The sequence below is a fragment of the Anas platyrhynchos genome, chromosome 8 (assembly GCF_047663525.1).
Source record: "Anas platyrhynchos isolate ZD024472 breed Pekin duck chromosome 8, IASCAAS_PekinDuck_T2T, whole genome shotgun sequence".
NCBI lineage: Eukaryota > Metazoa > Chordata > Aves > Anseriformes > Anatidae > Anas > Anas platyrhynchos.
Window position 1 is genome coordinate 37334247 of NC_092594.1, and position 23481 is coordinate 37357727.

Below are 23481 nucleotides of genomic sequence, written 5' to 3' on the forward strand. Positions count from 1 at the left end.
CATATTTTCAAATAATTGGCCCGTGCACGTTACAGACTTTGGAACTGGATTCTGGAAAGCAGCAGAGCTTCTTGGCACCGCTTCCTGGCACCGTGAGCGCGTTTTTGCCGGAGGCGGCTCCGCGGGACGGCACAAAGGGGTTAACGCCGATAAGGCTGATAAGTCCCCTGGCTGCAGGGGAGCTGCCCGGCCCTGCTGCCCTGCTGGGGGTCTTGGGGTTCATTTCTGCTCTGACCAGGAGTCTGGGGGATGCTTTGTGCTCTGCTCAGAGCGGGCATGCAGCCCTTTAAGCCTCCCACCAAACTCTGTTGTCCTTTCAGTGCCAGCTTTCTGTACACCCAGCACAGGGACAAACGTTTGCAGCTCCATCCTTCCAATCTGATTACACAGCATTTAGTCTAAAAAAAAATAAATCTGCGACAATGATGGTCTTATTTAAACAGAGATGTAGGGGAAGGGGCTGTGCTATTTACAACCAAGAACATTCAATATGTTTCAGGACAGAGTAGGTAAATAAACAGAGCGCTCTTACTCTCCTATGCCAAGATAATGCTGCCGGGTTAATCTTATCTCAGCTTTTCTTTAGAAGTAAAGCCTCTAAGTTTTGATTAGGGTGAATGTCATTTTTATCTCTCCCCAGAGCAGTGATCGTATTGCGGTGCTCTGTGTAAACAGCGCAGGCACGGGGCCCGGCTTCTGCTGTCGCTGGAGTCCGAGCACTTCAAATATTTTACGTGGCCACCCAAATAAGAGAGCAAAATTTGACTTTCAGGTAAATAGAAGCCTCCAAATCATTCTCCTTTCTGATGTTTCCCTGTCTAATTTTTTCCTTGGTACTCAGTTTGCTTTTGCACGCAAATTATTTTTTAAACATAAGTACACGAAGAATATTGCTACGGATTTTATATCCATGTAGAGATGAGGACAGATGGTCTGTGTCCCAGAAATGCCCTGGGGGTGGATGGCTGAACTTGCTGCAGATGTTTCTGATGTCCCACACGGCGTGGAGCGGTGCACAACGTGGAGGCAGGAGCGTTTTGCCTCCCTGAGCAGGGCAGAAAGCAGCGCTGCGGTGCAAATGGGGGGGATCTCAGCTCAAACACATGGCAGGAACAAAACTACCTGGTCCTGACTTTCTGTGATCCCTTGGTTGGAGTCTTTTTGGAGATCATGGGGATGAAGACCCTGTCTTGAAAGACTGGCCTGAGATACTGTCAAAAAGAGGCAGGAGGAGAACGTTTTTTGAAGAATTTGGAGCCCTGTTGATCTAACCCCGCTGGAAAGAGCAGCTGAAGCAGAAAGTCCCCAAAGGGTTATGTGGAGGCAGGTGTTCAGTGGACATGGTAAACTAGATCCCTTCCAGCTCCCAAGGAATATCTCATTTCTGCCAGGGGATGGAGGGAGCGATGGCTCTGTGCACCTCTATTCCTAAATGCTTTCTAAGGACCAATTGGGTTTCCCTGAGACCCAATCGGTCCTTAGAAAAAAAAAAAAAAAAAAAAAAAAAAAAAAAAAAAAAAGAGCTTTATTCATAGGGACAAGTGCTTACTGATCAGTTGTTTTTTAGGAGGACGAGTCAATTTGTTTATGGCAGCAGACACTTGTGTGCAGCCGGCCCCAAGCAGCCCTGCTGTGCCTCCTGCTGTAGCAAAAGCACTTGGGGTTTTGCGCTAAGGTCCTTTTTTCCACTTTTTTTCTTCTCCTAGGCAAGCTCTGTGCTAGCTTTGCCTCCTGAGCAACGTGCAGGAGCTGGGCTACCTCACCCATCTGGGCTGTGTTCACCGTTCCTGTGCTTATTTCCCCCAAGAGCTGTTTCCCTTTGCCTCCCTGCTGTCCTTGCCCTGTTCCAGGCATAGCAGGCTGAAGGAATTGAATTCAGGCTCGTGAGGGCTTCTCCCTTGTTCTCCTTTGATGTTAACACGTGTCTGCTAGTCTTGCTGGACATCCCAAGAAGGATGCCAGATGGCATGTATGCGAGTAGTGACAAGGTTAATGGGACATCAGGAGAAATATTAAAAAATCCTAGTTTTTAATGAGACATCTGGCAACTCTTATTTCCAGAGCTTCTTTTGCTCCGTAGGTGAATCCTGAAAGTACTTAAAACTGCACACGATGAGCTCGTACACTGCAGCATTTACTCTATTCTCATTGCATTGTCCCTATCTTGTGGTACGTGTTTGGTGTTTTGTACCCAGAGCCACGGGTGATTTTGGACCCAGCTTGTCCGGACTTCATCGGGCTCAGCAATTAGCTTATTTCTGTTGTTTTCCCATCCTCCAGCACTTTTAGGGTAGGTGCATTTAGTTTTCCTTTCTTATAGGAGTCCCAGTAAAAAGTAAAAAAAGCTTTTAAACTTTTCAAAAATGGGGGTTTTGTGCAATTTTTGGAAGGACTGACTAATTTTTTACTTATTTTGTGTAATGTGTTTAAATGTGAAATATTACTGTGCATGTTAGCATGAACAAAAGATTCTAGGAATTTTTCATTTACCAAGATGAATTTTAATTTATCAAAAGCCCCTGACATCTTGAGGCAAGCACGATGCGTTCTTTGTGTTTCAGCCTAATGCTGGCTCCCGGCCACGAGGCTGTGAAGGATCGTTTTCACCCGAGGCCTCTTGTAGTCGGAGGAAATCAATCTTGTGCGATACAAAATGCCTGAGCGTTGGAGGCATGTCCATCTTCAGGAACTTCAAACTCATTCCCTTCCTTTCGGGGACTTGGCTTGAAGGCAAAGGCTGAACTCCCTTCTTGTCCAAGAAAAATGAACGAGCCTTGTAAAGATGCTTTCTCCTTTGACTGGATGTCTATTGAGCTGGAAGGTTTTGACTTCTGCCTGGAGTGGGGAAGATGTGGGTGGCCTTCAGCAGCGATGAGGCCGCTGAACAATGCGGCCATTGTCTGAGCTGCTCCAGGAGGGAGCGGAGCCTTGCTTTAGCGCGGCGGTTCTGTTCTGGTGGGCTGCTAGCACTGCGCCAGTGCTCTTTGTCTTGTAATTACAGCAGTGTTAACTACGGTTTTCTCCCTTGCTGGTATTAATTGGGCAGTAATGCTGATGGGAGAGTATCTGGGTTACTCTTTAAGGTGCTGTTTGTGCAGGTAGGAGTCTTTCAGCGTGGAATCAGGGAATGGACGTTTTCCTAAGGAGTGAATTTGAGGTAGCAGCTTCTGACTTTGCTCTGAGTTATGATTAAAAAGCAATAATAACAACAATCAAGCTGCCACCTGAGCATAACAGCCCATATATACGTCATATACTGGTGTAGCTGAGGCCCTGCTTTCTGCAGCTGATGGTGCCGAGGCCCTGATGTGGCTGGCTGGCCCCACGGCGCTTGAGGTGGCCCCACAGTGGCCCCACAGTCCCTCTCTTTTCTCCATTTACTATTGCAACACCTTTGATTTGGGAAATGCTTTAATACAGACTTCTGTTTTCTTGCTGTAATTTCTCTCTGCGGTTATCTGGGGAAGAGCAGTTGTTTTCTGTGTTCATGAGGGAGGAAAACACCTGACTGAAGGCCTCTCTGGTGGAAACCTTTACTTGGTGGAGGTAAGCTGGACTTTATTCTTTTTCCCCACTGCTGCTTCTTGGAAAAAGTGCAACTCCTTCAAGTTGGTATTCAAACGAGCAGATAAGAAGTCTGCCTTCTCCTTGCTGGCTTACATGTCATTTTATTGTATAAATCTTACGTTTTAAGCAGGTGGGATCTGAACCAACACCCATGGTGACATGTTAGGCACACACCGTCTGGCTCTAAGCCTGTGAGAGGTGAGATCTGGCTGTCACCGGAGGGCATGCAAAACGCTGGTATGCGGCAGCTCTGAGTTTTTACGCTTCCCCTCCACAGTCCTGCCAGACAAATTGCTCCATGCTGGTTTTAGGGGGTTAGGATGCTTGTTTGGTTGGGCTTTGTCTTTCAAATAAGGTAAGATAAGACTAGGCAGCTGCTGCTGCCGGAGTCATTCAGAATGAGTCATACGAGAGTAGAGATGAAAAATATTTTGAAATGATTGCTATTTGATTAAGAAAAACAAACACATAATTCTGAGGTGATTCGGGGCATAATTAACGGGTGGCCCCGCTTCTCAGATGTACGGTGCCTGGAACTTTCCCTGCGGTGTGTATCGCCGTGCTCAGCTCTTCTGCACAACGTTCAAACCATAACCTCTCCTTCGCTGAGAACCCTGTGTGTGTGGTACTATGTTCGGCAGGGAAGGAAGGCAGATTTGCTCGAGGATTATGTTGCAGAAGGGCTGAGATCAGAGCAAAAGGCTGAGGTGCCTGGCTCTCCAGGAGGGCCGCGGGCCTTCTTCATCAAGCCTCGCCTCCCTGACTGGGGGCAAAGGTAGGAGAGCTGGACGATGAAGCAGTTGTTACTGAATTTAATTACAGACATTAATGACATGAATTTAATTACACACAGACATGAGAGGGCAAACTTGATGGTGTTCTTCCAGTAAGTTAAGGAGCCTCCACCACGTGGAAGGCAGTAGTTGTTCTCCTTGTCCACTGCAACTGGGCCTTGAACAGCAAGGGACACACAGACTGAAACATTGGTTGTATGATAACGGGTTATCTTTCATGGAGCATTTAGGGAACTGCTGTTATTTAGGTTATTTTAGGGTGTCAGCCACTTGTGGTATGGCTGATACTGCTTTGAGCTGAAGGGAGGGAAGAAGTGATGTGTCCAGCACCCCCCCACTACGCTCTCCACACCACAACAACATCTGTAGAATGGGGGTTACTGAACTGTAAAAGGTAGAAATAAGGCTGCAGAGAGCACAGGTTTGTTGGATTGCCTGTCGGCAAGACAGGTTTCATTATAAGAATTGAAAGAACTTGCGAAGTGTGTTGGAGACATCAGTGGAAGCCCACTGAGCCTCCGGCCGGTAGGTGAGCACCGGCCTCTTCTCACAGCACAAGGAGCGGAGCGACGGCTTGGCAAGGGCAACAAAAGGAGTTATTGTTAAAGGCAGCACGAGGAACTGAAGGCTGCTGGCTCAAACGCCAGGACCCAGGCTCCCAGGCACATGACAGAATTTACCAACACACAACCGGGTTTTAGCAGTTTTAATGTCGAGCATATATCATCATTAGTCTCACCCCAGCAGCTTATGTATTTTCCTTTTCTTTATTTTCTTCCTGAAAGCTGTGAGCAGCTCCGCTAATTCTTGAGAATAAATCTTGTTTTATCAAAGTGAGGGCCTCGTCAAAAGCACTGTTTATCTTTGCAGCTCTGTCTGGGCGTTAATGCTCGCGAGGAGGCCGAAGTGGCTGCGCCGTGCTTCCTGGCCAGATGTGCGAATGGCCATCATGTGGGCACTCGAATGAGGCACATTCCTGTCGTTATTTCACAGCGATAAGATCTGTGGAGCTGCTGGGACGGTCGGTGTTTGTTACGTTGATCCATAACTGTTGTTTGTTCCTGGGAGCTCCTTGATTTGATAAGGTCTGTCAGGAGCACTGGGCTGCCGAAGGGACGTGGGAGCAGACGTAATTCAGATGACTCCAAATCAACCATGGGCTCATGTGGTGATGCTCTACATGCTTTTTCAAACTGATCCAGCTGTGAAGCTTGAAGGGATAGAAAGGCCTTAATTATCTGTTTATCGATATAAAGGTACAAATATGCAAATGATAGTAAATGATGTGCAGAGGGGCTTTCACTGATGTTGTCAATGGAAAAAAAAACACACTATTATTTCCTAAAGGCAATGTTTTAAAGAGGTGCTCCAGATGAAAGGAATAGCATTGTTTGGAACCTCTTTGCCTAATGCTGCTACAAATAGCGATGAAGATGATGATAGCCAAGTTAACTACCTGTACTCCTCCTCTTTTAATTTTTCTATTGCAAACCACTCTCAAACTGAAGGAAATTGAGTTTAACCTTTATCCCTTTTCACCTTTGTGTTTGTTCGGTTGACCTCTCCTTCCCTTTTGATAGGAAAGACAAGCTATGAAATTTGCAGAATAAGTTGGACACACTTCTCTTTCTTGAACGAGAACAAAAGACTGGTTCAGATGGAGAATTTTTTGTTACATTATTCAAACTGGGATTTCAATGTAAAAGAATGTGATTTTTTTCACATCACTTGAATTTGCTATTACAGATGCTTACACTTTATTATTAACCATTGCCTATGGTTTGCTTGTAGGCTGTTCGTGTAAATAAGTGTCACAGAATTCAGACCTGTTATCAGCTACAGATACAAGCTATCTGAATGCATTTTATTTCAGTTGGCCCCTTTTGTGCTCAAGCTGAGTGACTTGCTGCAGACGGTTGAAAAGGAGTGGTAAATGCTGAGGTTTTTAATGCCAGGGAAGTGCCTCTTTATTTTAAAGTAAGGCCTGATGGGAAGGAATGCTCCTTCATTTTTTATAATTCGCACAGTGGTACAGAAATCTTTGTTTAGTTTTCTGTTGAGGTCAAACTGAAGTAGAGCAGTGAGATCTTATTACCTATCGCAAAGAAGTGTTTTTATAAAATGAAGATATACCTAGCTGAATTCATGCTTTTGTGTTCACTTTTAAAATACTACTGTAATGGACATAACAAGGTCATGGTTTAAGTTAATTACTGTAATTTACAGGCGCGTTGAGGACAAACTGCAATCCCATGTCACTACTGTGGCTCCCTTTCACCAAGAGACATTTAATCAAACACGAGTTATAAACCTACCTAATTTTAATACTTTGGGTTCTGTAAATGTGACTTTTGTTCCCCTGTAGTTTTGAAGTAGTCTGTGTTATGGTTACGAAGCGAACTCTAAATAAATACCGGACAATGAATGTGTCTCAGGACATTCACAGAAGAGCAACGAGCTCTCAGCGGTTGGTTGCATTGATTTAAACAGAGGAGAGCTTGAGGTCCTTCCCTGCTGAAAGCTCAGCCTGCAGGTTCCTGATGAGGAGCAGCCACCACTGGCATCAAGTCTAGGTGCACAGATAAAGAGAGGACACGTGGAGTATATGAGAAAAGCCCCCAATCCTTTACAATTCAGAGACATAAACCCCAAATTACCCAACAGGAAATAATAGGTTGTCTACCCAATGATCCAGTCAAGAGAAATAAAACATTTTATAGAGAGTGGCAATCCCCTGAATGTGGTGGACTTGTCGGCCCAGGCTTTGGGGAGCTGTACAACAAAAAGGCAAAATTGGAATTAAGCGTCAGATTTCTGTCTATAAGTTTCTTTTTCTTTCTAGCTGTGATGTTTTAAAAGGGCATTCGGGTGCAGCTATTGTCTTGAACTTGGGGTGCTCAAGGATTACCTTGATCCTCCAAGCCAGGGCTGCCACAGCTGTGAATTTGGCTTGAAGTTTGGCCTCTTCAAGGTACAGGTGAAAAAAACATGGAGGGACTGGAGGATTTTTTTTTTCCAAATCATTCTGTTTTTTGGGGATTTACCTTAAAATAAAAAGTCTCACAGGCTGCCATGATTCCCAGCATGCAGCAGAAAGCAGCAGAGCCCCAGCTGGTGGGGCCATACCTTGTAGCCCACATTTCCATCCCTAGGGACTGGTCCCACGTCCCCCATTTCCCCGTTGGCAGCCACGTGGGGACTCGTCCTCAGCTTCCCTCCACCGGTGGGATGCCTCTGCTAGCTGTGCAGGCAGATCTCTGTCCTGAACTGGCTCTGATGGAAGAGCTGAGCCTATAAATGACTTTTCCTGCGTTTGGGAGAGTCCCGAGGGCACAATTTAATAAACATTTGACCCACCCTGAGGGGTTTATTGGAGCTTAGGCTGTCTTAACTCGGTGACTCAGGAGACACCAGTGCAACAAACTGTTGATACTTTTAATTTAGCTTTTTTCTAAATTTCTATCAGCGGCCTCAACCTAGCCAGACTGGCTGCCTACCCCCTCCCTTGACAGATTATTTAATTGTGGTCAGTTCTGGATAGTTACGATTTATGATCTGTTGGTTGTGTTCATGAATGCTTTGGGAATGGTGCTCTTTTCTTGGGCTGAGTTTGTCCAGATGTATCAATATTTTGGTTTGGATGATATAAAATAAATGGTCAAGATTAACTGTCTGCGACATTCTCTTTTAACAAGGAGGTAGGAGCATTTTTCACGTTGAGAGATGTCTTTAAAACAAATACCAAGGTTTGTGAAATGGCTATAGCAGCACATGCACAAGTGGCTTTCCATCAGCCTTCGCTGCCTCTTCTTGGCGTCGCTGCTCCACGGAGAAGACCGTGGGGAGCCCGCTTACGATAAGGACTGGGGATTGTGTAACGGTGACCTAAGTGTGAGAGGATTCAGTAAAACCTGCCCGGTGCACGCTCCCGGGCTGCTAGCGCTGCTCTGGAGGGAGGGGAGCTGGGTTGGGGAAGGGAAAAGCGATTTCGGCGTCCTTAGCTCGGGGCAGGGCAGGTGTGGAAGGGCTGATGCTGGCTGCTTGGCTGCTGCGGGTGCTCTGGGTGTGCACAGAGGGATTTACACCTGGCTGGGGGCTTTATGTCCAGGCAGGGGGCTACGAAGGTGCTCGCATGACAAAGGCACGAAGCTGGCAGCACCCAGGGGGGTGAAGAGCCCATTTCCCTTCAGCACCCACCTCCGCTGGCTGTGAGCGGGTCGTTAGAGCCTCCAACTGTTATGGAAAAAAAAGCTGAAAACTCATCCGGTTGTCCCAGACGGAAACCCACCTGCCTGCCAAGGCTCAGCTCTGCGGTGTGTATTCGTTTTTAGGGGAAATTCTGGGTCCCCAGGGGGTCTTGGGTGCCGCCAAGCATCGCCTGCTGCGTGGCCACAGTAGCAGAAGCTGTGCGGGACCAGGACCCTTCTCTGTAGGGTTTCAGCTTGAGCTGGAAGCAGTTTGTTAGTGTCACAATCAGACCCAGAAATTCAGGTGTGTCAGACACCAGTGTAGGATGTAGGAAGAAATAAAACCATTGTTACGAAGGGTTAGCGTAAAAGAGGGCTCGTGGTTGGAATCCTAAGAGCTGTTTGCTCTTAGATGTGTTAATTTGGGTATTTAAGGTGATTCCCACTAGGAAGGAAGGATTTTCTGTGCCAGCCCAAAGGCAACCTCTGGCTGCACATCCCTGTCTTAACCAAGGTGACCTGAGTCCACGTTAGCTGGCACCTAGCCCTGCCCGGCCACGCTGCCCTTCACAACGTGCAGGTATTTACCTGGCACGTTTAGGGCTGGAAACAGTGGGAGTGTTTAAAGACAGAGCTGTTTCCCCAGGATTAGGTTTTTGATATTTCTCAGTTTTGTTTTTCTGAGCCAGAGGAAGGTTGTGTGCGCAGTACCCGCGGAGCTCTGTTCTTTTTGTAGAAAGCTGGCTGGGTATTCCTACAGCACCAAATGCAACAGGAGCACTTCATTTTCTGTGTGAGTTTCTAATATTTCACACAGCAGCTTTCATGTGCCTTTTCAGGAGGATGGAGGTAATTAAGGACCAAACATTGTTCTGTCCTTACCTAGTAGTCAACACTAATAAACCAGCCTCAACTCTCACACTGCAAGAAAAGAAATAGTCTTCCACAAGCAAGGTGCATGTCTCACCTGAACTCTGAGACTGATCTACCAGTAAACCAGTAAAGTTGCTTCTAAACTGGAATTTTACCTTTCTAAAGATTTTACCAGAGAAAATCTTTGTGAATACCTTCTGGTGTGTCACCCCTGCTGCTGCCCTGGTTAGTCTCCAGTGGCGATGCTTTATCTCAGTCGCTGTCATTGTGTTATTTCTTCTTTAAGAACAGGAATTACTAAAGGTAGGGCTACAGTGAGAACTTGTATTTCATTTGAAACCCATTACTTTACCTGAAAATATTTGTCTAAACTTCCGTTTGGTTTGCTAGCTCATTCTATGGAAGTGGCAGTAGTTTAATTAGAAAACACGGCCTGTATTTATGGAAAGTGTTCACATGCTGTCTTTTGTGAAAGCTGAAGCCTTCGAGAAGGAACACAATGTTTCCCACAAACCATCCATCTCCGCAGCTCCACGCTCTCTCAGCAGCTGGAATAAAAAGGGTTTTAGTACGAGATATGTGTTTAATTAGGGAAGGGAGCCTTGGCAGATCTTCTGACTTACAGTTCATTTTAAAGTCTTCCTATATATATACATATATAAATAAATTAATAAAAAAGAAATCAATCCAATTTGCTGTAATTGTCGTGTATAAATGAAGCACTCAGTTTTTTTTCCACTTCACAAAGATATCTTCGCTGGCCCCTCCTGATGGATCGCGCGGGGCAATTGCTTCCAAATGAGGACCGTCGACGGGCGCTCAGCGTCGTGGTCCCCAGACGGCCCCGCGCTGCCCGGCCCCGCCGTGGGTCCCCCTTGGCTGCCTTGTGGTTTCCCAAAAATTTACATCTGCTGGGCCTCCCCAGAGGGATGCCAGCCCGGAGAGAAGGCTTCTTCCCACAGCCAAACCCTCTGGAGGGCACAGTGAGGGGCATCTCGTGGGGCTTTGTGCCCGTCCTGGTGGCACAAATCTCTTCTCTCTGCTGGGTCGTGTGGGGTGATGGCAGGAGGATCGCGTTCCCTTTGCACCGCTCTGCAACGGGAGGAGGACAGCGTGACGAGTTAGCGACGGAAACCACAATCACTTAATGCAAGAGTACAAATTGCCTGCTGCTTGCCTTCATTAGGTCGCAGCTCTTGGTTACAAATCTAAAACAAGTTCGAAAGGGAAGAGTTCCTCTGAGCTGGCTGCAATTTCTTTGGTGTCTTCACATGGAAATAGGAGATAGATTTGAGTTCAGGGAGTATTACACGGTACGCTTGACTTAAAAATATCGTATTTCTTTGTTTCTATTATATCATAAATATCATATTTCTGTATTTCTGTTATCTATCTCCTACCAGTCCTCATAGGGCTGGGTGCAGCTAAGGATGGATGGCTCTTTTTTTCTTTTTTTTTTTTCTTTTTTCATCTAAAGGAGGAGCGTCTGGGGGGGTTGCAGGGGTTAGTAGCCTCATTAATTAACTTCCTTTAACGAGCCGCCGTGTGTCACTGGGCCGCTGCGAGGCACCGTCGCTGCCTCGCCGTCTCCTCCTTGCCCTCGAGAAGCCAAGATGTTAAAGTGGTGGCGTTTACTGGATCTGACAGAGAAATTCTTCACGTCTGGCCTGGATGTCTAACTAAATTTGGTATGTATCTTGTGGGCAGGGGCAAGTGCTGGAAGCTATTAGAAGGCTGAACAAAAAGCTCTATTCAAGGACTATCGCCTTCCTGCCGGGGTAATCCAAGTATCAGAAATGTAAAAATATGGGCTAGGAGACTGTGGCTGCCACAGAACAGGACTTGTAAAGGTGTCTAGAACATCTACTCACTTTAAAACGTTGCTTCTATGGTATATGATTAATTTGAAAAATGCAACAAAGAAACCCAATATAACATATACATATATATCCAATTAAATAGAATTGAACACTTTTATTAAAGTGGAGTTGCAAGCTGGTAAAAATTTTCTCTTGTCACTCAAAGTTAGGACAGGAAAACATTTTTCTTTCCCTCGAAATAGCTGTATTTATTATATCTGACCTGTTTAACATTGCTGGTTTTACTTAAGAACTAGAAAGAAACAAACGCTTTTCATCGTTTGATGCCTTTTTTGTAGCATGAAATTGTGTTACCAAGAAAAATAAGGTAGAAATGGTTTCCAAAACAGATCTTAGAATAATAAAATATCATTTTTTTTTCTTTTTCTTTTTTTAAGAACTAAGCTGGTTAATCCTAATCGTTTGAATCTATTATAAATTATTTACTTTTCGAACAGCAGCCTGTTCTCATTTTTAAGCTTTAGAACAGCCACGCATATCAACTATATGTGTTTTTTTTTGCTCTTTGTAGTTTCTTCAGGAAAGGTGGAAGTGCATTAGGGTAGTGGTGGTGCTTAGACAAAACCAGGTCATAACAAAGGATTTGACTCCTCGTTGAGTTACCCTGTCTGTTAGTTGCTTTTAGTTGCTTCCCAATGAAAAAAGTCACAGACAGTGAAGTCTGTTCTGTGTCCAGTTTACTTTTAGCTTGTACTTTGGCTATTATTTTTGAGGTATTTATACAGACTTTTTGTTTTTTTTGGTCATATATTGTGATGGATTTGCCCAAAGAGCAGACCTACTCCACACATGGCTGGGCTAAACATTTTCATCACTGCACAGCCAGAAGCATGGGTTATTTATATTATTTGTCTTTTATTTTCCTTTAACCATTTCACATAAACCACGATCTGTGCAACTGCTACCAGGCAGGCAGGTGCTGAGGGCGCTGGAGCAAATTGCATCTATTCTGTGTTACATCACTTATTGCCCAGAATTAATTCCTGTGCGTACATTTTGTGTTGCGCTTACACACATGAAAAATGTTCCTCTTTTAAGGAAAGTTACATCTAATGTATTTACTACCCATGGCCACTTCTTTGTCTTTCTTGCAACCTCTGGAGGTTGGAAGGCAGCTGAAGCAGCAAAAGCTCTGCTCTCAGGGCAGCTCCTGTGCACTTCCCCTATCTTCTCGAGCAGGAATGTGAGCCAAAGCCTACTCGAGGCAACAAGAGTCTCTACATTGGCTGTAGTAAGTGGTGGATTAGCTCTACAAGGTGAAGTTGAGCCTGGTTGAGACAGAAGGCAGTGGTACATCAATGCCTTTTAATTTTTCTTCCATAAATGGCAGCGAGCCATGTTGGGAATAAAATAATGATAGGATCTGCGTTGCAGAGCTCCTTGTTCCTGCTGCTGTCAAGGCACTTCAAAGTCTGCGCGAGGTTTCTTGTCGGAGAAACTGAGGCATGTGGAAGTCAAATTCAGAATTATAATTACACAGCACAATTGCAAACAGGAAAATAGCACAGCCTAATATTCATCCCCTGTGTCTTTGCAGTGTCATGACATAGTCGTATTAAATAAACAATAGGAGAAGCTGCGACAACTGGCGGTGTTAAGTTTTTCCGATTGTCCTTCTTTGTCGTCTGGTTTTCTCTTTGTCCTTGGGAGCTTCCCTGAAGCTGTTTCTGTTTTCCAGGGTTTGCTGTAGCAGTTGCAGCTCTCCTAACGTAGTGTCCCAAATGCATTTTGGACCTGCTGTAGCTATAGAGATAACCCAGAGATAGGGCTCGTGCCCCGAACATGGGGTGCAGTGTGAGAAGCACCAACACGGTCCTAATTCTGGAGGTTTGGCCATGCTTAAGAATTGGAGATTTTGCAGTCTTCTTAAATACAAAATTGTGCATAAAATTATTTCTATACCTTTAATTCCTATAGAGTGGGTATTCACACTGCTTCAGTTTTGGGTTTATACTTTACCGCGTCCATCTAAGAATGATCTTTCATCATCTTTTTTTTCCCCAAAAAGTTGAAGAATCATTTGGGCGAAGACTGGGACTGGCACTTCTGGCTGCAGCGAGAGTCAGGGGCTAGTTTTACAGCCAGCTGGCTGGGTGGGTGTGTTGCTGGTTTCTGTTTAGGGATGATATCCTCACAAATTGAAAGAAACAGAAAAGAGCTGGAGACTTGCACAGAACCTGCACGGAGAGGAGACCAGAACAGCTTTTGTCTGTTTTCTGCACTTCAGATGAGACTTTTATTTTAGCCTGTTTGGAAATGATTATTTTAAGCTGTCCCTTGCAAGTTAAAGCAACTCGGAGTGATTGCAGTTGGCATAAAACTTGAGATAACATTAAAAAAAATAAAGGATTCCAGCACTTACACCTTCCATCGCCCTGAATGGATGTGATTTGAAGGCAGATTTCTCTTTCCTGCCAAAATGTGGGTTTTTTTTTTGGTTTGTTTTTTCTTCTTCAGCTCCCATGCTGGCCTCTGTCAGAGGCAGGCTGCTGGCTCCCCTGCTCTCCCCCTGGGCTCAAGGCAATCGCACGCATGAAGCTGGTGTACTCCTGTAGTTAGTACAAGCCTTTAGTTAGTTAATACATCTGTAATATCGACATAATTACAAAGATCAACTTTCTAATTCGGTCCTCGTAATTTTTAAGTAGAAACGTGTAAGAATTCACTCGCAAAGTAGAAATGCCAAAAAAAAAAAGGTAACTGCTCAGGACTAATTTTGTATTGAAAACTATAATAAGTGAAAAATGGGAAGAGTTGTAATAATTCACCGTCTGACTGCGAGGCTTGAGGCAGTCTGTCGTAGCTGGAGGGAATCATTTTTCTCGTGGGACAAGCAGTGCAGTTCCTAGGTAGGCAGCACATGAGCAGTGGTAATTGATTTTAGCTTTTATCACTTTTGTTCGTGTAATTCCCGTGTTTTGGCTCTGTGCTTGCTTTGATAGGGCCACGTTTTCCTCTAGCTGTAAATTGGTGAACATTTACGGCCTCCAGTAATGTGTACCTGGCTGCACACCGTTTTGGAGAGCAGTCCTAGAATAGTTCACCAGCTTTAATTATCTTCAGCCTGGTGCTAAGGCAGGTAGAGTGCTCCTTGTGTTATGTTTTGCTTCTGTCTTTGCTGGAAAAAATGACAAAAGTGGTAAAAAAGCACCCTCCTGCTCAAGAGAAAGTCAGTTTTAATTTCTTAACAAGTTAATAATTCATTATTTTGTTTCTGTCTGTACAGCTCTTAATGAAATATGCTGTAAAGGTCTACCCAATAGCCTGCAGAAAGCTGTTACGTGCAACCATGCATAAAGAAATGAGAAGAGTGCCCAGGGTCCCGCACAGTGCATGGCTTTAAACTCCAAACCAGCAGCTGGTGTTAAAACGAGGCGCTGGGACCAGCTGATAATCCAGCACTAAATCAAATTTCTAGATTTCACTTCTCTTGGCAATGGTATTCCCAGCTTCCTTGATTATTTTTCCATTTGGAACTAGACACGTGCTTTCCTTCCTGCTTTTCTTCTGGGTTTTTCATGTTCACAGGTTTTAAACCCGTAACGTGACCGAGCCAAACAGGGAGGCTCCATCAAACACCCAAGACTTGGCGTTTCCATACCGAAGACTTAGGCACTCTAAATGCCAGGGCTGAAATTAAGTAAGTGCTTAAAAGCTTGACCCAAAGCCTGGTGGGTCAGCAGAAAGACTCGCATTGAATTTTAGCGGGCTTTGATCAGGCTGTAAGTAACATCCAATTTATCAAGTTATTTCCATCCTATTCCTTTTCTTTTCTGCAAGGTTCGCAGAGGAAATAGGTTTTGTTAGTGACAAGAATAAATCTGAAAGATGAATGGAGGGGGAAAAAGTATGCATGTGCTGAGGGCTTGCTCCTGCTTTCAGCAATGCAGGTGTGGGGCTTGGTATCTTGTACGATCAGCTGCCCTGCCGATTTTACAAGAGATCTGATGATTTACACCGTGTGCTCCGGGAGGGGGTCAGCCTCACGGTGCGCACCTGCGTACCTAATGCTACTGATTTGAGGGGCAGGTATTGCTCAGGTGAATGTCATTTGCTAGGAGGAGTTCAGCAAGAGCGCTAGGAAGGCAGCAAACATTTGAAGTACAGCCTTGTGCTGTCCTTCAGGGCTCAGCTCAGAGGCTGGAACCCCTTTCCAAAGCCAAAAGGTTCAGGGATAAGTAGGAATATAGAGGGGGAATCAACGTGCAGGGCAAAAGCTAGGCTAAAACCTGCTGGCTTTTGACTTGTATTAGCATATAGACATCACTTTTGTGCATCTTCAAGCCCTGTTTGCGTAAATGTCTTCTTTACAAGATCCTAAAGCAAGGTAACTGGCACAAAGTAGAAGCTCAGGTTGGTGGCTGGGAAAAGTGGGGAAAGTCTGACTATTTAGGATGGGGCAAGTTCTCACGTGTTGTGTGTTATGCTTTGGGGTAACCCCCTGTTCATCCTGCAGATATCGTGGTGGTGTCACCTCTCCTGGTGGTGTTTGGGGACAAACTGATGGCTAGGTCCTGCGATATGCATTAGGGATGGGCTGTATCCATGCATCCACGTCCCTGTGTTGCACACGAGGCTGCTTCTGGAGCCCACAGTGACCGTGTTAGCATGACAGGGTGAGAGATTTTTTCTTTTTTCCAAGCTGGCAGCTTCTAGTGACTCGCTTCAAAGGTAAAAATGAGTCTCCACTCCCGTGTACCCTTGCCTTGCGTACCTCTGCTAATCCACAGGTTTGGGATATGTCCCCTGACTCAGACAGATAAACTACGCGGGATGGAAGGATGGGGAGGCAAAAAGAGCAGCAAAAAGGAATTTGAGAGACACGGTTCTGTAGGTGGATTTTATTGCTGCCCTGAGATAGCTTTCTCTTAATTTTGATGGAAAAATAGAGATGGAAAGCGCGGTGGGAACCTCCTTTGTTGTGAGGAGGGCTGCGGAGCAGCTAACAAGCCCTTTGATCCCAGCTCCTCGCGGTGTTTGGAGCTCAGCCCGCAGAGGTGAGGTGGATGGGAGCTCATTTTTTTTGGGGGGGGGAGCGCTGGTAGAAGCAGGGGAGGGCAATACCCTGGCGCTCACCAGCTTGTGTGCGCGTCCGTTTCCTGAAGTGGTTTTCCTCGTTCGGGCTGTTTTCTCAGAGCTGTTTTTCCCGAGGGTCTCTTGGGTTTTGTGTTTGTGTTTGTTCTGCTTGGCTGCTTGTTTTCTTGAGTCGGGGTTGTTTTTGAATGAATCGCTCCGTTTCACTGCAGTTAATAACCCTCTTCTCTTTTTTTTTTTTTCCACTAACCACAAGTGGTTAAGACCTGTCTCCTGGTGAGCAGCACATGCAAAACCACAGTAACTCACACTGCTCCCGACTTGCTTTTTCCACCGCCTCCTGCCGTCAGGGACCTCTGCAGAGCTGAGAGCTGCGTGTCACCTCCGGGGATCGCTGGCAGCGTTTCCTGCAGCCTTTTGCTTTCTTTCGGAGGCCTCACATCAAGGTACTGACCTGATCTGACCTCTGTCACCTTCTCTGACCTAAAACCATCACAGCCTGAGGTGCTGTTATTACAGGAACACCTGTGACATGCATATTTTTTCCTCTACTGGGAAAAAAAATCATTTTCTTTCATACCAACTCCATCTAAGCGCTGTATTTTTTTCACCATTCCACTGGTAATGATTTGAAATTACTTAAATTTGTGTACAAGACCGGCAATCAGGATTTAATAAAGACTAACAACAGAATTTATTGTCTCACCATAAAGTATTTAGGGGATTATGGAGGAAAATAGGAGGTTAAGTCCCTGTGCACCCTGAGAAGCAGAAGGCTTCTGCCTGTGTAAGGTCACGGCATATTTTGTCCTTGTCCCGACTTGTTAGGCAGGGGTGATTCGAAATCCCACTTTGGCATTTTTCTCTTTGTTCTTGCCTCCTGCTGCCCATTGGGCAGTGGAGATCATCACAATTTGTGTTTAATATCTATGTTTGCAGGGCATGGTCACAAATCAGCATTAACACCAGCCACTTCTTTCTAGTTCCCTGTTTTTTGCTCATCTGTTTCCTGTGCTAGCCACCAGCTCAACCAAAAAGCAAAGTTTGGGGATTTTGTTATTCAATGCCCGTAACTTGCATTGTATCTGATATATCGAGCATCTTAAAACGAGGTGTCTGGTGGGTAGACACATACTCAGAGCAGCGTGGGTTGCAGGTGGGGGATGTGGTCCCTGTTGAAGGCTGTGAAGTCGGGTCCTGCTTTGGCATTGGGGCAGGTTGCTCGCTGGGTGAGTGGTTTTGCACCGTGTGGAACCAAAGGGGTTGTAATCAATTTGCTAAGCAATAGCACTTGAGGTTAATAATATCTCTTGAACACTTAGGACTTTTGAAGTAAGCCTTCTGGATGTGTCCTGTGTTTCTGTGTAAGCCCATATTGTCACTAATAGGCTTTCAGTAACACAGCATTTCCCCTAACAATGGGCTGGGGGGAAAGAAGGCTTCTTCTCGGTGACTAAATGACACTTATTCGAGTGCTCGGTATTGGGCCGTTCTCCAGCTGCCGACAAAAGGTGCTTTCTCTGCATGTGGAGCAGCAAGCCATCTCCTCCGTGCTGGGAAAATACTCTAAACTCCAGGTGCCTTGCAACTGAGCTGGGTTGAGAAGTCACATTTGGGGGGAAATAAACAAAAAACCCACACCACTCTTCTTTTTTAATGAAAAGCCAAGTTTTGTAGGAAACGATACCTTTCAGAGCTTTGTTTACCGCTTTTCCTTAGAAGTACATCGCTTTGATTTTAAATTCAAATGCAAGATCGAAAACTCTTCTGGGAAGATTTCCACCGCTCGGGTTTTAACGTGGGAGAAAACCCTTTCCAAGCAGCCGTGCCTTCCACACCCGCTCCCCCCGTTCCCAGCGTTTCTCAGCAGTGCTCCTTCCCTGAGAATATTCGCAGCGAGCCGGGAGTTTTAATTAGGCCTTTGCAAGCACACGTACGCTTGCATCAGCAAGTGCATTTTATCCGCTCCATATGGGCGCCTTTGAACAGGGATTTCTGCGGGTGTATTTATTTAGCGCGCGTTTGAGAACCCCCCCTGTTCGCGGAGCTGCCTCGCGAGCGCTGGCGCCACGGTTTCCTAAGGGAGATGTGCCGCGGCGCTCGCTCCGATCTGATCGCCAGGACAGCGATTGCGGTGAGCGATAACGGGAGGATCTTTAATTAAAAGCCTTGCTGGAGAGCAAGGGAGCCCTGCCAGCTACCAGAAGCCGTGCTGCTGCGAGATCTCCGCACGCTTTGGCACCAGCGGCGTGTGCCCGCCCACCCCCGGGCTTTCAGGTATGGTTTTTTTATCTCGTCATGACTTAGTTGTTTGTGTTCACAAAGGATGCGGCTGGTTTTGTTTTTTTTTTTCCTTCTTTAACCATCATGTGGTTTTCATTCGGCTGTTCCCATTGTGTCTCGGGGTGCTCAGCCCTTTGCAGCAGGCAGGGAGAAATGTTGCCTTCATTTATCCCACCCTGCCAGGCTTGTGAGCATCAATAACCCACGGTTCTTTTGCAAACGGACAATTTTTAAAACATCTTCTTACTGATATTTAGGCTGGTTCAATCCTTAGATTTCTGCATTTGTGCTTTAAAGGGACTGCAAATTAAAACCAGTTCGAGTCAGGAATGCATATTCACTGCAGCTTTGGGAACACGTATGGAATCTGAAGTTTATGGCTTTGAAAGCACTTGCCCTCTTTCAAATGTTTCTAATAAGATAGAGCGTGGTGATTTACACCTCTGGAGATATTGAACTGGTGTTCAAGAATGTTGTTTGGCTCTCAAAGAAAGCAAGCACTGGTGGGCCTGATTTCGGAGAAAAAACCGCCGATGTGATTTCATTGAGACAAGCGCTCTGCGTGTAAAAGGATCCATTATTTAACGCTTTCCTGCACACCGCGGGTGCGTTTGGGATCCATCAGCTCTTAACTTCTTGGGAGAGCGGAGAGGTGAGGGGAGCCGCTGCCCGAGCTGCTTTTCTTCCTGCTCCAGAAGGTGATGCTGGGCCAGGAGCACCAAATGGGACTCTGTTTGCCCCCAGGCTCCAAAAATTGGGCTTGTCATCTCCCCATGCCAGGGTCCTACAGCTGCTGGCACCCACGGTGGTTCAGGGCACCAAGCCCCAAATGCTGAGGCCCCCCAAGGTGACACCACGGTGCTGGCAGAAGCCCTCCGTGCTTTTACACCTCAGAGAGAAGGCATTTGGAAAGTGAGCTGGCGTTTCTTTTTTATTATGTGTGTCTATTCTAATACGAAGCAGGGTGTGTTGCTCTGAAGTGCTCGGGGTGTGTCTCATGGATGCAAAACGTGAAGCAGGGGAGGGGAGAGAGGGAGCGGGGCGAAACCCCGCACCAGCGCCCAGCGGGAGGGAACGGGCGCGTGGGAAGAGCTTCGAGGAATCGGAAGCAGTGTCCTAACTCAGGAGCCTGAGATATAGTGCTCGTATGGTGATTTCTTAAAAATATCCCCATGTGATTCTTTTTTTTCCATAGATGAAATAGAGAATAGGAAATGTGAACTGTTTTGCTTGGGACTTTTATAGGTTCTTGCACTCACCCCATCCCTGTGGGATGCTTCCACCTGTGCTCTCCCTGCCCTGCTTTAGAGGCTGTCAAGTCCCATTTGGGACCCAGAGATGAATTACTGATTACATTTGCCCATTCCTTTGGCCAAAAGAGCATGGGGGGTTATGGAGAGGATTTGGGTCCATCCTGGCGAGCATGGTTTGTGTTTTCACCAGCGTGGTATTTCCTCCTCCTGCTGTGGGCCAGGAACACCTGCGTTAAGCATTGCAAGGGACCCATCTCGTTTGGAGGGGAAACGTCTCAGAGCCCATCTGCATCCAGCGGCTTCCAGGGGTGTGTGCGGTGCTCTGGCTAACAACTGAAAAAACTGAAGATCTTGCTGGAGCTCCTGGGACCACACTGAACCTCCTGAACAAGCATCCAGCCCAGAGAGGAGACCTCGAGGTTTAGAAACAAGGCCAGGGAGGCTCAGTGTGATGATGTTTTAAAGCACTTCTTAACCTTCAGGGCTCGTTCCTGGTTCTGAGCTTATGCTTTACTCCAAAGGACAAATGTTCCTAATTCCTTTATTTTGTACAAATCTAGTTTTAGAAATCTGTAAAATTATGTTCACTCTTTTCTGTCCCGGACTTTTTCCACCCTGACTATGTCACTCCAGGGCCAGCAGCATGGTGCTGCCCAAACATCTCCAGCACCTTTGTTGGCACGTGTAGGGTTTGGCAGGTGAGCGCAGGAGCAGCGCAGCAGGTAGTGGCTTAATCACGTTTTGGAGGCAGCTCTGTGAAAACTACAGGGCCACAAACACCAGCGGAGAAACCCTCTGTAACCTACAAAACTGGGAAGGGTTTGTTCCCATTCCCCTCTGTTAACCTGTTTGTGTTTTTAAAGGATTAAAGTTGGAGGTGTGTGGGGAAAGACGATTACCACTCGCGGAGGACTGGAGCTGGGGGTTGTTCGGGGCTGTGCTGGAAGGCAGAGCTGCGAAATCCTCGCTCTGGGCGCGCTGCCTGGGGTGCATGGAGCCGCCGACCCGCGAGCCGGGGCTCCGTACGAGACCCAGTCCTGGGAGCGATGTTTGCAAGCTCTGGGCTGCCCTTTAATCTGCCAGGTGGGCTGAAGGCAAGCCAGGAAACTGGAAGTCTTGGGAGCCATGGCTCCAACGTGTCTGGCTCAGCTACGGTTGCCGGCTCTGGCTCGGTGTCAGCTGCTGATGGGGAGCCAGAGCTTCCCAGCAGACCTGGGGCGAGTGGTGCTGGGGGGGCTGGCCGGCAGCTCGCCAAAGGGCGAGGAGCTGGGAGGGCAAAACCCCTCCTAGGTGGTGGGCTGGGGTCAGCAGCGAGGGTCCCATCAGAGCCCTGGCGGGGCTGTGCAGCAAATGCTTCAGAATTGAACCATCTCCAGGTAATGTTTTGATTGCGCAGATTTGGCATTCCCCAGTGGAAACTCGCTCTCTGAAGGAATTTCTGACCAGCTTTGTTAAAATACAAGGACTTTCTCCTTTTTGAACAGAAATGAATTTCGTTGCTTCAAGTCTTGCTTTTGTAGCAATCCGATCACCCGTTTTTTCTTCTTTCGAGCCTTTGTTGCTGTTTCTTACTCAGGATCTCTGTTTAGCCTCTTGTATCAAATGCCCAAGTGGCCGATCAATCCATCCTCCATATGGCAGAGTGTAAATTCAGGCAAGTACAGCACGGGGAAGATCTGCTTCTCACAGAAGTCCGTACAACTTTGAGACCAATGAACTTTACTGCCGCGTGTTGGGACTGGAAATTGAGGCCCTGGCCGTGTCCTCAGGTTGACATGTGGCATTGTCATCGTCATAAAACTTGTTGATTGGACCTCAGAGAATAGTTGGAAGGTGTATTGCAAGCACTGGTTGTCGTTCTGCTAAGAAATTGTGTATTGCACCTGAAGCGGGGAGAGGGGAAAAAAAAAAAAAGGGCAAACAAAAACTCAACCCCCAAACCAAAAAGCCAAACCCCAAGGATCCCGGGCAAACCACCAGCTTTACAAACCGCTAGGAACTCGTAGTCAAAGACCTCCTTACATTATTTGCAGTTATTGCATAAACACGTTGCACAAGAGCTGTGCTGTTAGCAAAACACAAACACATGCTTACAGAGCTCGTCAGCGCCGCTCACGCCGCGGCGCTGCCGATGCTTTCCTGGACTTTGCTGGCTCCTCCACCAGCCCCTTCCCAGCTCTGCGGGGAGGAGGAAGAAGGTGAGGAGCTAGGGCACCCCTGGTGAGCTTGCACTTTGAGTGCGTGTGCCACGATTTCTTGGGCAGGCAGTCTTCCCAGGGCTGCAAATTTCCTTTCCCAGCATCAAAATGATGACTTTGGCTTTCTTCTTCGTCTGCTGCCGTTGTGCCCCAGCCCAGCCATCTCACACGTTCTCCTTCAGCAACACGCTTCCATTCGTGCTGTTCCTTCTCATACCTGTCCCGACTTCAATTTTCTTATAACCAAGCCCCAAATCACTTATGTGCCCACCAAATAAATTGGTGTTCTTGACTGGAATTGTTGGTCCTGCCCAAGTTGTGTTCCTTTAGAAGACTTTATATCTTATGGTTGAGGCTCCTGAGAAGCCTTTTCCTCTGCTTTGCTTATTGACCAAGGTAAATAGGAGTTGTATGTGCAAGTTTCTGTCCTCAGTATTTTTCTGTTTTGGAATGTGGAGAACATGGAAAAATAAAGTAGAGGAGAGACTGGAGGGTACCAACCAACCCAATATTGATGGTGAACCATCAGTGTGGGGAGGTGGATGGAAAGGCCTAGGTGTATCAGGTAACAATAGCACTAGGAAGGCTTCAATGTAGATGCAAAAGGTCCTGGAAAGACCTCATTAGGAATTCTCTGTGTCACTTTGGTTTCTGCCTATGAAGACCATTGCTGAAATGGGTGGGCTTCTTGGTGAGGCTCAGATAGGGTTGTTCAGTCAAACCAAACGCTTGCTGCGGCGTTGTGTATGAATAAAGCATTTACCCCCATAGATGCCAGAAAGGGAGGCAGAGATAAATGCTGATGCAAAATTAAATTTGCCTAAACTGGCCGTCGGTAAATTTAAGTTAATGTTTTCAAAGTGGAAAAGCTGTGAGGCACTGGAAGAGCTTCCCAGCAGGAGCGGTTGGGGCAAGAAACTTAATTAGCGGGCGGATGGCACTCGTTCAGTTCAAGCGAAGCGCAGCGTGCCTGCCACAAAAGGGGCCGGCAGCAGCTCACCGTGGTGCTGTGCTCCTGTCGGCAGCTCTTGGCATGCTCTTGGCATGCCCTGGATGCTGTGCCCCCAGCCGGCACCCCCTGGCACCCCGGCCTTCCCGGCGGCTGTTGCCTCCTGCCCACCGCCGGCTGCCAAGGGCCCACCCGGTGCCGACGCAGCGCAATGAAAGGGCATTTTGTGGAGCTGATTCACTGCCGTGTTTTTACTCTTTGCTCCTTTGTATAATCTGTGCTCTTTCAAGCTAGCAGCTTCCCGTCAGATGGCTTGCCAATAGCAATTGTGATCTTAATATTTCATGCCAGGTTCATCTCGCTGTCCTTGCAGGATAAATGAGGCTTGTGAATACTCCAGAGAGCGCCTCTTCCCTTTTTGTAAGGCCACAGTTAATTGCAATTAAACAGTCAGCCTTTGTAA

The 23481-nt window shown here is 46.7% G+C and overlaps 1 protein-coding gene across 8 annotated transcripts in view; it reads left to right on the top strand.

Moving 5' to 3' along the window:
* Positions 1–23481, top strand: part of ROR1 (receptor tyrosine kinase like orphan receptor 1) — a 150999-nt gene that overhangs the window by 27568 nt on the left and 99950 nt on the right. The window contains exons 1-4 of one of the 8 annotated variants that reach the window (XM_021274713.4): positions 15222–15654; positions 15758–15917; positions 16191–16298; positions 16592–16781. The exons of 1 other annotated variant lie outside the window; for it this stretch is intronic. The gene's annotated coding sequence lies outside the window, so the exon portion shown is untranslated. Of the gene's footprint in view, positions 1–15221; positions 15655–15757; positions 15918–16190; positions 16299–16591; positions 16782–23481 lie in introns of those variants that run through there. 6 more of the 8 variants (XM_021274712.4, XM_038183021.2, XM_021274714.4 and 3 more) reach the window with 6 other exon arrangements.